The sequence below is a fragment of the Megalops cyprinoides genome, chromosome 16, assembly GCF_013368585.1.
Source record: "Megalops cyprinoides isolate fMegCyp1 chromosome 16, fMegCyp1.pri, whole genome shotgun sequence".
NCBI lineage: Eukaryota > Metazoa > Chordata > Actinopteri > Elopiformes > Megalopidae > Megalops > Megalops cyprinoides.
Window position 1 is genome coordinate 26,117,265 of NC_050598.1, and position 14,128 is coordinate 26,131,392.

Below are 14,128 nucleotides of genomic sequence, written 5' to 3' on the forward strand. Positions count from 1 at the left end.
AATAAAAACTTTCTGTGCAATAGTACAGTAGCTGTATAAAAACAATGCTAGTAACTTTCATTGAGTGCTTCAGTTTGGCTGTATGATGCTCAGTTAGTTATTGCTATACACAGGCTTTTTCTATTTGAAGTGAACTGTGAGAGGTTCGCTTGCAAGCTGGGGGATAAACGAGTTTGCATTTCTATGATGATCATTAGTTGGCTCGTGAATGACAGGTGACCTGCACCGTTGCTTGCTTGCTTCAGCGATATTGAAAGAGAATTTCCCTGCATTGACATCAGCTTGTTAGCATGCTATCAATGTGGTAAAAACAGAGGAGTAGCTAGTTTGCCGCATTACGTAGGTGTCCAGTGCTGCAGCATGTTTAGTTCTGTTACTGATAATGCCAGGGCAGGCAAAAACCTGGTTTTCTAAAATAATCTATAGCATAAAGTCTACAACAGGCAGGATTTTACAAATCAATGGGTATTTGGTTGGGGTGTGTGAAGTTATTTTGTTGTAGCTTCAAAGGCGTATGAGAAATTAATTCTGTGCTAGGAAACTATAACCATATAAACAACCATAACCAAAAGTAACACTTCCAGGAAAATGACTCTTGACATATTTCACATACAGATTTAGTTGTAAGTTAAAAAAAAAAAAACAGCACCTCCCGCCCATTGCTGTGGTAAACCAAGTTTAACTGCTGCGACTCTGAGCTTGCTGCAGGTCCAAGGATTGCAGTGACTTTCCACCCCCGCTGCCTTTCACCCCCCCCCCCCGCTCTGAGAACCTTGCAATCTTGGCGCAAACCCCACCGACCATTTCAACCAATGGCAACGGTTTCACATTACATTACATTATTGTCATTTAACAGGCACTCTTATCCAGAGCAACTTACATACAGTTACAGTTACAGTTTTCATCCATGTGTACAGCTGGATATTTACTGAGGCAACTGGGGGGTTAAGTAACCCTGGGTACAACAACCAGTGCCTGTGCAGGGAATCGAGCCAGCAACCTTTCGGTTACGAGCCCTGCTCCTTAACACTATGCCACACTGTCTCTTAATGGCAATGGAGCATTCTAAGCATGCCAGCTGGCTTCCACCCCGGACAGGGGAGATTGAGCTGGTCCTATGTCCACCAGTCACATCAGTGATGATGCAGCCGAGTCAACGTTAAAATGAGCATTACTGGTGATGAAACTATGGTGAATGTGAAAGCTGGCAAGAAACGCAGCAACACTGTCATTTTAAATATTCTTGCCCTGACTCTCATTAATGTATTTGTTAATTCAGTGAAAGCATCATTATGCTGAATGACCACTGTGTGATGGCACTTGTTTGAAATGAAAGAATCCCACCTTCTATTCTGCACTTACCTCTAGCCTTGTGTGATAAATATAATGTGTGGGTTTTAGTTTTCTGAAAATAAGTCGCTGCAATACTTCTACCTTTTCCAATCAATACCCTAAACATAAGTAATTATACTGTGTAAATATTCTTATTGTATAAAAATCTTCAAAAAACATTCATTTGTTTCTGCATACTTTGTGTGAAATGGCATTATTATTGAAAAATTCATTCACGATTCGTAATTCGTTCATTCAAAGATGATTCGGGCAGACTAACACACAAGACTTTGCTCATACAAACAAGTTTGATCATAAACTCAGCTCTTGGTGATGTGAGCAATTAAAGTTAATTCTAGTCTCTGCCCCTTATTCAAAGTAATGCAATATCCATTATATCTTACCTGGTCTGTGCAGTTTAAAGTCTTCCAATGAAATTAAAGTCAGCCTTCTCCTTTCTTCTTTCTTCTGAATAGGTCTGGAGATGTGTGTTGGTTTCTCTCTCTTTCTCTCTCTCTTGCTCTTTCTCTTTCTGTCTCCCCCACTCTCTTGCTTACCCTCCCTCTCTTCCTCTGACAGTATTTATAAGACCATGCTATAAGGAAATAGGAAGCAAAAAGCGGAAGGCACTTGTATTTTCTTCTTCCTGAAATACACCTCATAAGTTTTTCACTGGAAGTTTTGCCTAGAAAGTTACAAATGTTAAGGGTTTCATTCCTATTGTATTATTACACAATAAGCATGCTTACCAGACGTCATTAAGAGATTCATCACCATGCTATAGGTATGCTACTCACACAAAGCAAACAGGTTTTTTTTTTCTTTCAAATCACACGTTTACACAATCTTTACAATGTGTTGTCACATATGCCTGATAACTGCATTTTTGCACTGATTTTGCTAGAGCTGGAGCTCTTTATCAATGGACTTGATTGGTTTTGTTTTTCTTTTCTCTTTTGTCTTTCTTCCCTTTTTTGTTTTGATTCATTGATTGATTGAATGTGAATAGCATGTTGAATAGTCCATGGCAGATGCTTAAGAATGATCAGTTTCAGTTCTGGGGACAACATGAACAGCCTTCATCTTTGCAACAGACGCTTTAGTAGAAAATTTGTTCATTAGTTACACAGGGTGTATGAGGGAAGCTATGCAAAGCCGTGGCTGGAAGTGGAGTGAGGACACTTTGATCACATTTAAATGTCTTGTTTGCGCACACATCTCCGTGTTCTGTCTGTGTTCAGATTGCGTTCTGCGTTCTGTTTGCATTTGGGTCATGTTTGGTTTATGCTGTTCTGTGGTCTCTTGGTATTCCCCTTGTGGTCAGTTTCCATTCTGTTTGCTGTATTTTGAGCAGAGTCGTGCTTCACAGAGACTTCTGACCCCTGACCTCTGACCCTCCTCAGGTCAGACTAAATCAGTATTTCGTCCTCCTGCTTAGCGCAAATCGCAGGTGATGATGCCGGTGATGATTTCACCAGGACACCACTGACATCTCCTTTGTCAGCACAAAATTCACCAACATAGACATGTGATCTGGCCCGTTGTCAAAGTTTTGGTACATTCTTACATTCATACATTGTCCAGTTCTGTTGGACTGCTTAATTGTAGGTTCTGGATAGGAGGGATCCACCTCTTCGGGATTCATACGGTCTCCCTTACCACTTATCTTGCCTTTCATTATCTATTACCGTGGCCTATTATCACTTTGACACTGGTTGTAGATATTTTTTTCCATTACTGAAGCCTATATACAGGCCTGAAGTCTATATTAAATTAATGTAACATTACTGTATGCAGTCATGTACCTTTGCTCTTTGAGTCATTCCAAATAAGATCATCTACCAAGTGACTACGTGCAGGTCAGCATCAATTTATTGGTGTCATTTTTGTTTGAGGCCGAAGCATCATATTAGGGGAGAGATGAGTCATGGCAGCTTTTTTTGCCCCATGCAGAGGCAACACTATTTAAATCCATTGAGGTATGATGACAAATATGAAGATTCCGAAACAGATTAGTTCCGTTTCTGTTCCCAGTACAATGAGTAAGTGCAATACCTTTGGTGTCATAAATGTTTTTATTTTAGTTTGCGCAGTTAAGGTGTGTCAATTAAGCTATTGTTTTGTGATCTCGTTCAGTGTCCTCTGCTTCCTTGTCTAAAAATAGGATGAAACGGTAGCTAATTTGTTCTGATTTCCCATCTCTAGCCCTGGCCTCTGTCTCATAGAGCTGGCACAATGAACACACCCACACACAACCACCCCCTACAGATGACTGTACTGGTGAAGAATGCGACCGAATGGATGAAGGGGAACTGACCTTGCGCTCTTTTTGAGAGCTAAAGAAAGGACACGGAGGAAAAGTAAACATTTACATTTAAGTCGTAGCTGTCAAAGTGATACTGCTGGTACCTTGGGGACATTCAGATTAAATGGCCGCACAATGGGAGTGTTCACACAAAGTGATTTTCAGCCTTTTCCAATTAAGATCATAGTATCTACAGGAAAGACAAACCCAGGACCTGTGACAAATCTTTTTTATCTTTGGTTTTTTTATTTATCATATTAAAAGAATTGACTTCATAAACAATAACCTTACACTTGTAATTTATAATAGAAGAAATACCATATTGTAAATTTACATATCACTAATGTGCACCTGGATGGTAAATATCTGATACGCACAGTCAATCAAGTGATGTTGAGGTGTGTCATGCTCGAAATATAGCACAAGAGTTACAAACAGCATTTGTGCATACTATTCAGGGAACTGACTCTTAATTACTTGCTTATTTTTCATTATTTTTGAAATAGCTTTGAGGCATTTAGGTAAGCACCAGGAACTGGACAGGCCCTGTCTGTAGGTTTTGAATGCTGATGCAAAAAAGAAAAACAAGACAAGGAAGAAGACAAGGACTGGAAGTATGTATGACTGAAGCCAGCTTGCATCATAATGTTGTGGACTTACTGCTGTGTCTCAACACCTGCCTTCCAATACCAAATTTAGACAGCCATCATAATGACACATTGTCATGAGTTACTTGCTGATTAGTTTGGTGTAGATCTCACAGTTTATCATGGTGGGACTTTTGTGGATGACCTCACTTCTACAGCTGGTTGGCTGACAGGACATGATGCTTTAAACTCCTATGAACCATGGTTGCAAGTGCAAAAATCTGTCGTAGTTAAATTTATCGTTTTGCAGTGATCTCAAATGGGAGTCATTGTGGCCATCTGTGATTCATCCAGTAAGTAGCAGACCTGCAAATTTAAATTTCTGTCAAATTACCCAAATTCTGTAAATTATTCTGTTCATTTACTGGCATTTTTATTAAATTATCAAAAGTGAAAGAAAAGTGTGAAAAAAAATCTTTATTATATGCCATAGGCTGTCAGGTCAGCCTGGATTTTGTGTCATAATACCCTATAGAAATAATAGAAATAATAAAGAAAATGGTGCCAAGCTGAAAGCCCCTTTCAGGCTCACGCATATACAGAAATATAGGTATAATACAGTTGACATAATGTCAAGGAGCAGGGAGAAAAAAAATTGAAGAAAAGCAAATGATTCCCACATGCGACATGAATGACTTCCCTCTGTTTGCAATGAAAATACTGGACGTTTCAGTCAAGTTGTCCTTTTTCATGATCCAATTGTGCTTAAAATGATTATATTCATAATGACAGTCATATGCATCTAATGTGGGAAGCATTTGCTTATTCATATTGAGATCTATGTAAATGAGACCACATAGACCTCCTTCCTCTATTTCCACATAGTCAAAAATGTATGAGACAGGCATCATAAAATTTTAAGGATATTAATGCCATTTTCTGCATTATACCATTTTTATATGTTTAAATAAATAGCCATCCTTTCTTCTGTGTTTATATGCTGTACTGCTGTCAAAAATCAAAGCCCCAGCAGTGGTTTCCAATGGTTACCCGCATATCCATTCAGTTTCTGTTCTTTTTAATATGCCAATAATAATAATAATAATAATAATGACAAGTGAAGGACTAAATTCTTAATAATTTATTATTACATTTTAAATAAACATAACTTATTTAGTAAGTGTAATATTTAAATTATACTTGTAAATTCAAGCAAGTAAATTAAGGAGGGATTAAAGGAACAGCATGGTGTGTCTTGCTCGAATGTGAAATTCCTATATTCAAATGGAAGTCCTCAAATGGCAATGGCAGCATAATATAATGCCTCAATGGCATTATATTATATTATATTATATTATGATCACTAGTCTAAACAGACCTGCATTGACCTGTATTTTCCTTTCCAGTCTGACAGTCTGATGCCATTTTTTTCTGCATCAGCACTGATTATTATGTGTAAAAAATAGCCAAGGCACTGCATTTATAAGCTGTTTGCCATGTCAAAATCTGGTGTTTATCACTACATACAGCTAACATCGCTCACACATTCTCTTGGCCTCTCAATACTAATGTGAGAACTTAAACACATACCCAGACACCCTCACACGGGAAGAATCTAGTCTGGATTATACAATTGCCTGAAAAAAATTGCCAAATGAATGTGAGATGTTTAAAGAAAACAAACAAATAACAAAAGGTAAACAATTTTGAAATTTCTCAATTCAAACAAACAGTCGTAGTTATGTGAACAATAAGGGGCTTGGCCTCAATTGTAGATGAAATTCCTGTATTTGAAAGGAAGCTCTCAGATGGTTGATGGTCAGGAAGACTTCCTTTTTCCTGGTGAGAAACATAGACTGAGATACAGTGACGTGTCTAAGTATGTGAGGTTTCTGTGTGTTGTATGCTCTGGGTGTATTTCAGTGTAATCTTTACAATATTTACATTGTCCTTTGGCTAGGCTATTTTAGGCATGTTTATTTCCCTGATAAGCAGCCCACTGATTCTGCACTGGAATTCCCTAGTGGCCAATCAGTGACCCCTCCCGCTTGCGGGTGGTGATTAATGGCTCCTTATCCACTGGACCCCCACACTCACCTGTGCCTCTCACTCTGTTCCCTCACACTTCCGTATGTGAACATCCACGTGTCGTTTTCATTCACACGCTCATGTGAGACTGACAGCTGATTCTGCAGGTGCATGATGGGAAGAACACAGAGGTTTCTCCTCTTCTGGAACACATCTTGGCTCCCTGAATGCAGGCTCTCTTCTCTCCTTGCACTGGCTGATCACTAATGCACTCCTAACTCTTATGCAATGGTCTCCCCCTTCTTTATGGTGCTTACTTATTGTTGCATCGTTTGAACAATGACACCGGTCCGTTTATTGACGCTGTTACCGCAGTGTTATGGATGACTTCTGTATTTACAAAAGGTTCATCTGGCCTTATTTTTTGCACTTGTCTGTAAACCAAACTAGAGAAGGGTGCCCACTGAATGAATAAATCCAAACGTAAATGGTGCCCAGCAATGTACGCTGAGTGTAGTTTTAAAAATGACAGCTATGTGGAGAGACCATGGCTTTTTCTGACCCTCTGGATGCAGTGACTTGGGAATCTATTTCATGGGACCTTGCATACTGGAGTATAGATGGTGGAAGCATTGTGGCTTATAACCTGAAGGTTGTAGGTTGTAGGTTGTAGGTTCAATTCCCAGGTGGATTGCCACTGTTGTAACCTGTATGTAATGTAAACTGCCCTGTGTACATATACAGCTGTCAAAATTAATAACCTTTAAAGACTGTTATCTATGTAAGCTGATCTAGGTAAAAGCTTCTGTGAAACAAATGTAATATCAGTAGTGACGAGGAAAAGGCTAACAGTCCTCTGATGAAGGAAACTTGAATTCCTGAATTCCTTTGAAATCTGTGTGTGTAGAGTTTGAACCATGAGTAATGATTTGGGGAAGCCTTTGTCTGGCCAAGTCTTCAGCGGCTGTAAACCCCTTCTGTAATTTGTTTCCTTTTACCGGTCAAGTCCCTTCCCTGTGGGGGTTTACCCACTATGACCATCAGCTGCTTGTGACATTCCTGAGGGGTCATGCTACGATGAACTATGGTATTTAGCACAGGTCTTTTCCCACATAGTCATTACCTGCTTTTTGGGCCACTTGCACATGGGGTGTGGTAAAACTGGGAAACCTGTTCAGCCAACTCTGTGACCTCATCTGGAGGAAGGTTTGGCACCTAGTGATGTTCTCATTTACGTCGCTACAGGAAAAAGTCCCAACATTTTAAAACAATGATTGCAAAATGTATGTCTCTGTTATAATAATTTATTTCAGATGAAGCTGCTGATTTGTTTAAGGTCGCTTCCCTTTTTTAATATTTTTTAATTTAATTTGATTTAATAAACCCTCTTTGCTGGTCACACATGTGAGGCGATAGTTATTTAGCCACGTTAAGAAACTGGTTCTGATCATGGACAACACCTAGGAAGTTCCAGTGTGAACAGGTGTGGCACAGGATGGTCCTGAAGGGGTTTTCTCTATCACTGGAATCAGGTCAAACTGTGGACAATCCCCCCTTTTTGCTCATAAGAGCAACACTCCAATCTTAACTTTGATGAATAACTCCAGTAATCCGACATCAACATATCTGATTCAAGGTTCTACAGCATTTACAGTATCTTTGTCAGGCAGATCAATTAACAGCTTTTAACAGAGAGACAGACTGCTCACACAGGCACAAGGTTGTACACACTCCACCCAGGGATCAGTACCCCAGCCATCTGCTCCCATGCTGAAATGTCTCGATGGGGCCTGGGTGCTAACATGCCTTTCATTTTCTCCCTAGAGATGCCTCAAACCAGGGGAATTAAACGTGCGAGATAACAACGTCCCGACCACCAAGCGGGTAGCGCCCTATAAGTTAGCGACCCACAGCTAAAGGAGGCATTAGGGGGAGCTAGTACGATCCTCTTGTGGCTCCTGCCACAGATACCGTACGATTACACTGGGCATGACCTTGGTCGGGTGCACCTGTGATTACCTGCTCAAAACAAAGTGGGACTACTTGTGGCATTAGCGGTACTGGAGCATGGTCAAAGTCAAAGGACATCTAAACTGGGACCTGAACGTAAAATTATCAGCTCTCTCCTCCTATGCCGAGGTGACTGCAGGCCCTGTTCACTCTAGAGCGGATGGGTAATAATTGAGTTATGTTAAAGGAGCCCTTCCATGACAGCCAGGGGATACCCAGTGCTGCCCCAGAGAGACTACATTGATGGTCCATCAGAAAATCATACTCATTTCTCAACAAAGGGGGTACATACAGTGGCCAGCTTTCCCCTGAGTGCTGGGGGAAATATTGACAAACCCAACAATTGGAGACATTTTTTCCCTTTGCTACTTCTTGTAACAAGCTAAATTAACCTGCCTTTACTTCTAGCAAATCCCTACTGGTCCTAACAGTAGGGGCAACGTAAACGGGCCGAGGGGCGTCTGATTCAGACTTCACCTTCAAGGACTTAATCGGGACTATGGAAGAATGGGTAGGATTACAAGAGGAAGTGGAATAAGGGGTGGCAGACAACAAATGGAGCTTATGTATAGCAGGGGCAGGGGGATTTGATCTTTTGGAAGTACAAGGTTTTGCGGAGCAGCTGTTATTAAGGTCCCACCATCGGACCACATCGGAGACGTTCTGGAACGGCTGTTGGACCATGTAGGAGACATTCATCATCGTCAGCTTCAGTCCAGTGTCATTGCCTTGTGGTCCGTCTGTATCGCGCCTCTCTTCTCCCTCCAAGACTAGTAGAATCGCCGGCGGGGTCCCCATGGTTAGCAGGAAGATGAGCCACAGTGTTCTGGAGCAGCCAGGGGGAGCTCTCGTGTTGTTGGTCCCGTCTGCTTCTCTTCCTTGAGGGCCACTTTGCATCTGCGTGGATCCACTCAGGTTTGCCTTCCACCTTTACAGCGGTGCACGTGGCCAGGAGAACCTGGAAGGGGCCTTTCCACCTAGAGGTGAGAGAGGTTTTCTCAAGAGATTGAATTAACACCATGTCTCAAGGTTTAAACACATGGGTGGGTGTGTCCTCTGGCTCCGGGAGTCTGGAATGCACCCGCTCACATGCACTGGAATCATAGGATTTTGTTCTGGATCATCAGATAATTTAATTACAACATTTTGAGAAATATTTCCTGTCTCACTGTCTCCTTGTGCTGCTCTGAGCCCATATGATTACTCATAGTAAAATTTATAATTTATAAATTATATATATATTTATAGCTCTATAGTCTTTTGCAGTATGTCCAAGATGCCCACAGCTGAAACAAGCCTGTCATGCCTTACCGTCATGTCCGTTTCTATCGCATCTGTTGCATTTTATGGACTGCACCATGGTCAACAGTCCCTGCGCGGCTTCAACTTCTGTGAAAATAAGCTACTTCTTTCCAAATTAGCACAGATTGTCTTTGATTCTAGCAAGCTCTGGGCATGAATTCCACCTCTAAGTTTAAGACACATATAAATACTTTGTACTGTTAACACGTAACAGCAGACATTTTAGATGTGTTCCTAAAGTTTCAAGTTTAGATCATTTTAAATGTGTTCCTAAATGTATGAATGAAATTAAAACTGATAAAAACACTGATGTATTCTTTTATTTATTTTAAAGAGAAGCAAGTCCAAAAATTCAAAGCACAATGGGAATATATTATCTCACCACAATGAGTCATACTTTAGTCACGAAATGCAAATGAATGTTTATGGTCATTAAACACTGAAACTAAATGAGCCCTCAATTGTCAGTGGGCATTACTACAAGGAAGAAGGACTTTGCATTGACCATTTTATAAGGGGGACTTCCTGAATATTGTAAGAAATGTCACAAATCATCGTCAACCATAAACTGTTAAACAGTAAACTGTTGAATGGCTAAATCTTAGAATGACTCCCTGTGTTTCCCAGTAAAAGTCTAGTCATTTCAACAAGGGGAGGGAGTGTGGAGTTGAGGATAACGAACTGGTCTTGCATTCAGAGGCAAGATACTTTAGCAAGATGTTTAAAGAGACATAAAGACCATTTTAAATTTAGATTAATAGATGAAAAAGTATAAGACTATGGCTCAGGTCTAAAATGAGCTAGTGTGCGTGATACCTCAGAAGGTTTAAATGCTATTCCTGACTGTGTCTGTGAAAATGGGGACAAACGCAAAGGAAAGGATTGCACATTTCATTACTAAAAGAAAGATATCTCAGGGTAAGAGCCTTACATTTACATTTACATTTATTCATTTGGCAGATGCTTTTATCCAAAGCGATTTACAAGTGAGGCAGAGTATAACACAAGCAAAAAAAACATAAGGAGTCAACAATATTAGAAGTGCTGCATGACCAGGTTTCAATGCTTGGCCAGATAAGGTCCAAACTAGCTGGTAGAGATAATGAGTGCGTTAAAACCATTAGATTACTTTTTTTCCCCCCCTGTTTTTTAGGTTTCATAGGTAACAGTTTATATAACACAGACACTGTATCAATAAACCAGATACCAATAAAACAGTGTTTATGTCTTTAAGCTAATGCTGAATCTTTCATATCTGGTTTTAGGCCCACTTTAAAATGTATCTTTTCAGTAGATACCAAGTTGTAGATGCTCTGAAAAATGGCGTAGTACTAGTTCCCATGTCTGGAAGCATCCACTAAACAAACAAATGATCAATGAACAAAACAAAGATCTCCATGCAACAAATGATAGTGTATTCTGCCAAAATAGTTCTACACATGTCATTGCTCAAACAGCTTTTCAGGTGTTCAATCTGATAGCATGTTAGTATTGGTAGAATTTTAATAGGATTTTGCAAATAAAAATATGAATGAAGAGTAGCCACATGGATGCTGGTTAAGTTAAGGGTAAGTCACTAGGTTAAGTTCTACTCTTGAGGAACGTACATGAATTACATGAATTAATTCAATAAATACCAAGTTGTATGAATGAATATGTGAAATGCAAGCTCCATAACCTTCCCTAGGTGAATTGTTAAGATAATAAATAATATGTATAATATGTAAAATTCTGTCTCCAAAATCCTGAAAATGCCAATGTCATTAGTGTGTTAATTATTACCAAGGTTGGAGTAAAGATCAAACTCTTTCAACTATAAATGAAAAAAAAGATGTGTGCATTTAAGCATTGACAATGTTAGTGACTAATGGATCAGTGTCTCACATTACACACAAATGGATGGGCCTGTAAGTTAACTGATGAAAACTTACTGACAAAAACTTTTCTTATGGCTTTGCTGTTAAATTGAATCAGTCCCTCTGTCTCCTAGTGTAAGTGTGTTTTCTTTGGAGATATGTTGCCACCTGTGTACCAGTATCAGTACTGCATGACACTATTGCACATGGATACATGTACCTGAACCATCAAACTATGGTATCTGCAGGTTTCTATTCACACAATTTACCCACTTTTCCTGTGCCTCATATTGAGAAAATGAAATCTATAACTATAATAAAACCTTGATAATATAACACTTGGGCAGTTAACTGCAATGAATGGGATGCTGTTTTTTTAACTTGTATGAAAAGACATTATGAAAATTTTAAAACATCAACATACTTATTGGAATAATTGCATACATTGTGACTATTTTATTATTGTATGTCACCACATATTATTAACTTGTTGCAGGCTATTGTTGTCAATATGTACACGATGACAACCCTTCCTTCATAATGAATTGTTTGAGGAAAGGATGTGGAATTATGGGTAATAATTATGTTTCACAAGCAAGAGGAATGGAATGTTATGAGCTTTCATTCAGTAAAGTTAACCCGTTTTTCTACTCAGTTGTTCATGTTTACTTTATGGTTTAAAGTTTGCTTTTTCACAGTAGGGTTGGCATTTTGCTGTTGACATAAAATAAAAGCTACGTTTTCACAAGAACACAGACATGCCTTTTGGCCAAAGCTTTGAGGGTGGAGCATCACCAGCCCCGCCACACTAAGCCAGGCAGGTGGTGACATATCTCCAAAGGAAACCCACTCATGTTTGGAGACAAAGGGATCATTCAATTTAACAGCAAAGTTATGAGAATAGTTTTAACAAAACTGCCAAGTGGCAAATCCTGATTAAACCTGAGGGCTGGTAAGAGATGTCTGGCAAATTTCATGATTCTAACTTTCCAAAGGTGTTTTTGTGATTTTCCTTGTAATCTGAAAATATTTCACCAAGTGACAATATCACCACTTTGAAGGTGAAAATACAAGAACTGAACTCTAGCTGTACATTACAATTTAACTCCAGTTTAGCTTTAATAGCTATTATGAGTTTGTTGTAATCCTTTTTGAATCTCAACACATACATGGTGGGATCATACCTCATTTTAACACCTTAGTTTGTGCCATGTTCTTATGACCAAGGATAGTTGCCCTTGTCTGCATTCATAAGATGTGATTGAATCTAAAACAGGCTTGAAATTTTTGTCTATTTATGTTCAATGTCAGGTTTCAAGAGCAGTGAGGAACTGCCAACATCTAATGAAAAATAACCATTCAATGATGTAATGTGCTAACTAGAAACATTCATCTCCTGTTAACTGTTTACTGTAGAACCACAGTGAAGAGAGAAGGAGAAGGGAGAGCTGTGGGGCGAGACAGATACGATGCAAAAGCTGAGAATACAAGCTGGAACAGAAACAGAAAATGAGAAATGTATTGATCTGTGGTGGAAGCATGAGGGAATTGTTCAATCCACCTGTAGGTATCTACCAAGATAAACAATGGAAGTACAGTAAGTGGAAAGAAATCGCTTGGCTGCGTAACGGAAACAGTCGATGACTATGTGCATCCTGGCGCTAAGTGCTCTATAATCTATTAGGGCAGCATCTTTGGCCAGTGGATAGCCCAGTATGGCTTGGAAATCATTAGCAGAAGTGGTGACACACAGCACAGTAACCTAACACAAAAGCTTGAGTGGTGTCAGCACTGACTACACAGATTCTGGAGCATCCTGGTCATGTAGTGTGTCAGGTTCACTCATGGTACACCTGCTTGTGATTTTGAAAAATTGTAGAATCCTAGCTCACTCATAGTGATTTTAGTCTGAATTTTGGTCTTTTAACAGTCATTGAAGGTTTGTTGTGAGTCTGCAGTGATTCCTGTTGAAAGTCAGCATTTTGTATTGTGTAGTGCCAGGTGCTTAAGAGCAAAGATGAATAACCTCACCTTGCACTGAGTCCGTTTCTATCATGTGAGTATTTTTCATCAGACTCACTGTAGTATTTCACAAGCCCAGCTGACCAGAAGGACTGACAGAACCCATTGAAAAATGGTTGTTGGTTGAAATCGTTATTATTTTTGTATTGCTAGCGCCGGTATATTATATGGATTGGTTGATATTGCACGCTCAGTTAATGACGTGAGATGACGTCTGCACAACATCTGTACATCACTGAAACAAGTTCAGTGTTCCTCTTACTGTTTTTTGAATGCAAGCAATCAGGACGATATATCGCCATACCATTTCTGTGCTCAAACTATCACACGGGAAATATCTCCAGGGTTTGGAAAGGGAAGGCGGTGACAGGATTTAGAGAAATCATTTTACGTAGTTCTTCCCTTGACCCTGGTTAAAGAATAGCTAGTAAGATTTTTGGACTTTTCTCAATTAAAGGTGTGTTACTTGAACTACCGGTAACGCTTCTACTTCAATTGACAAGCACGTCTTGTAATGCCTTGCCACAGCGTATCACGTGACACCTAACCGGGTTAGCACTTAAGCCCCGCCTCATCCCATTGAAGACCAATGAAAACTAATAAACCGCTGCGCAGGGACCAATGAAAAGATAGATCTTACCCGGTTCATGGGTCTCATTTAAGGGATCAAAATCATGGCACAGCTA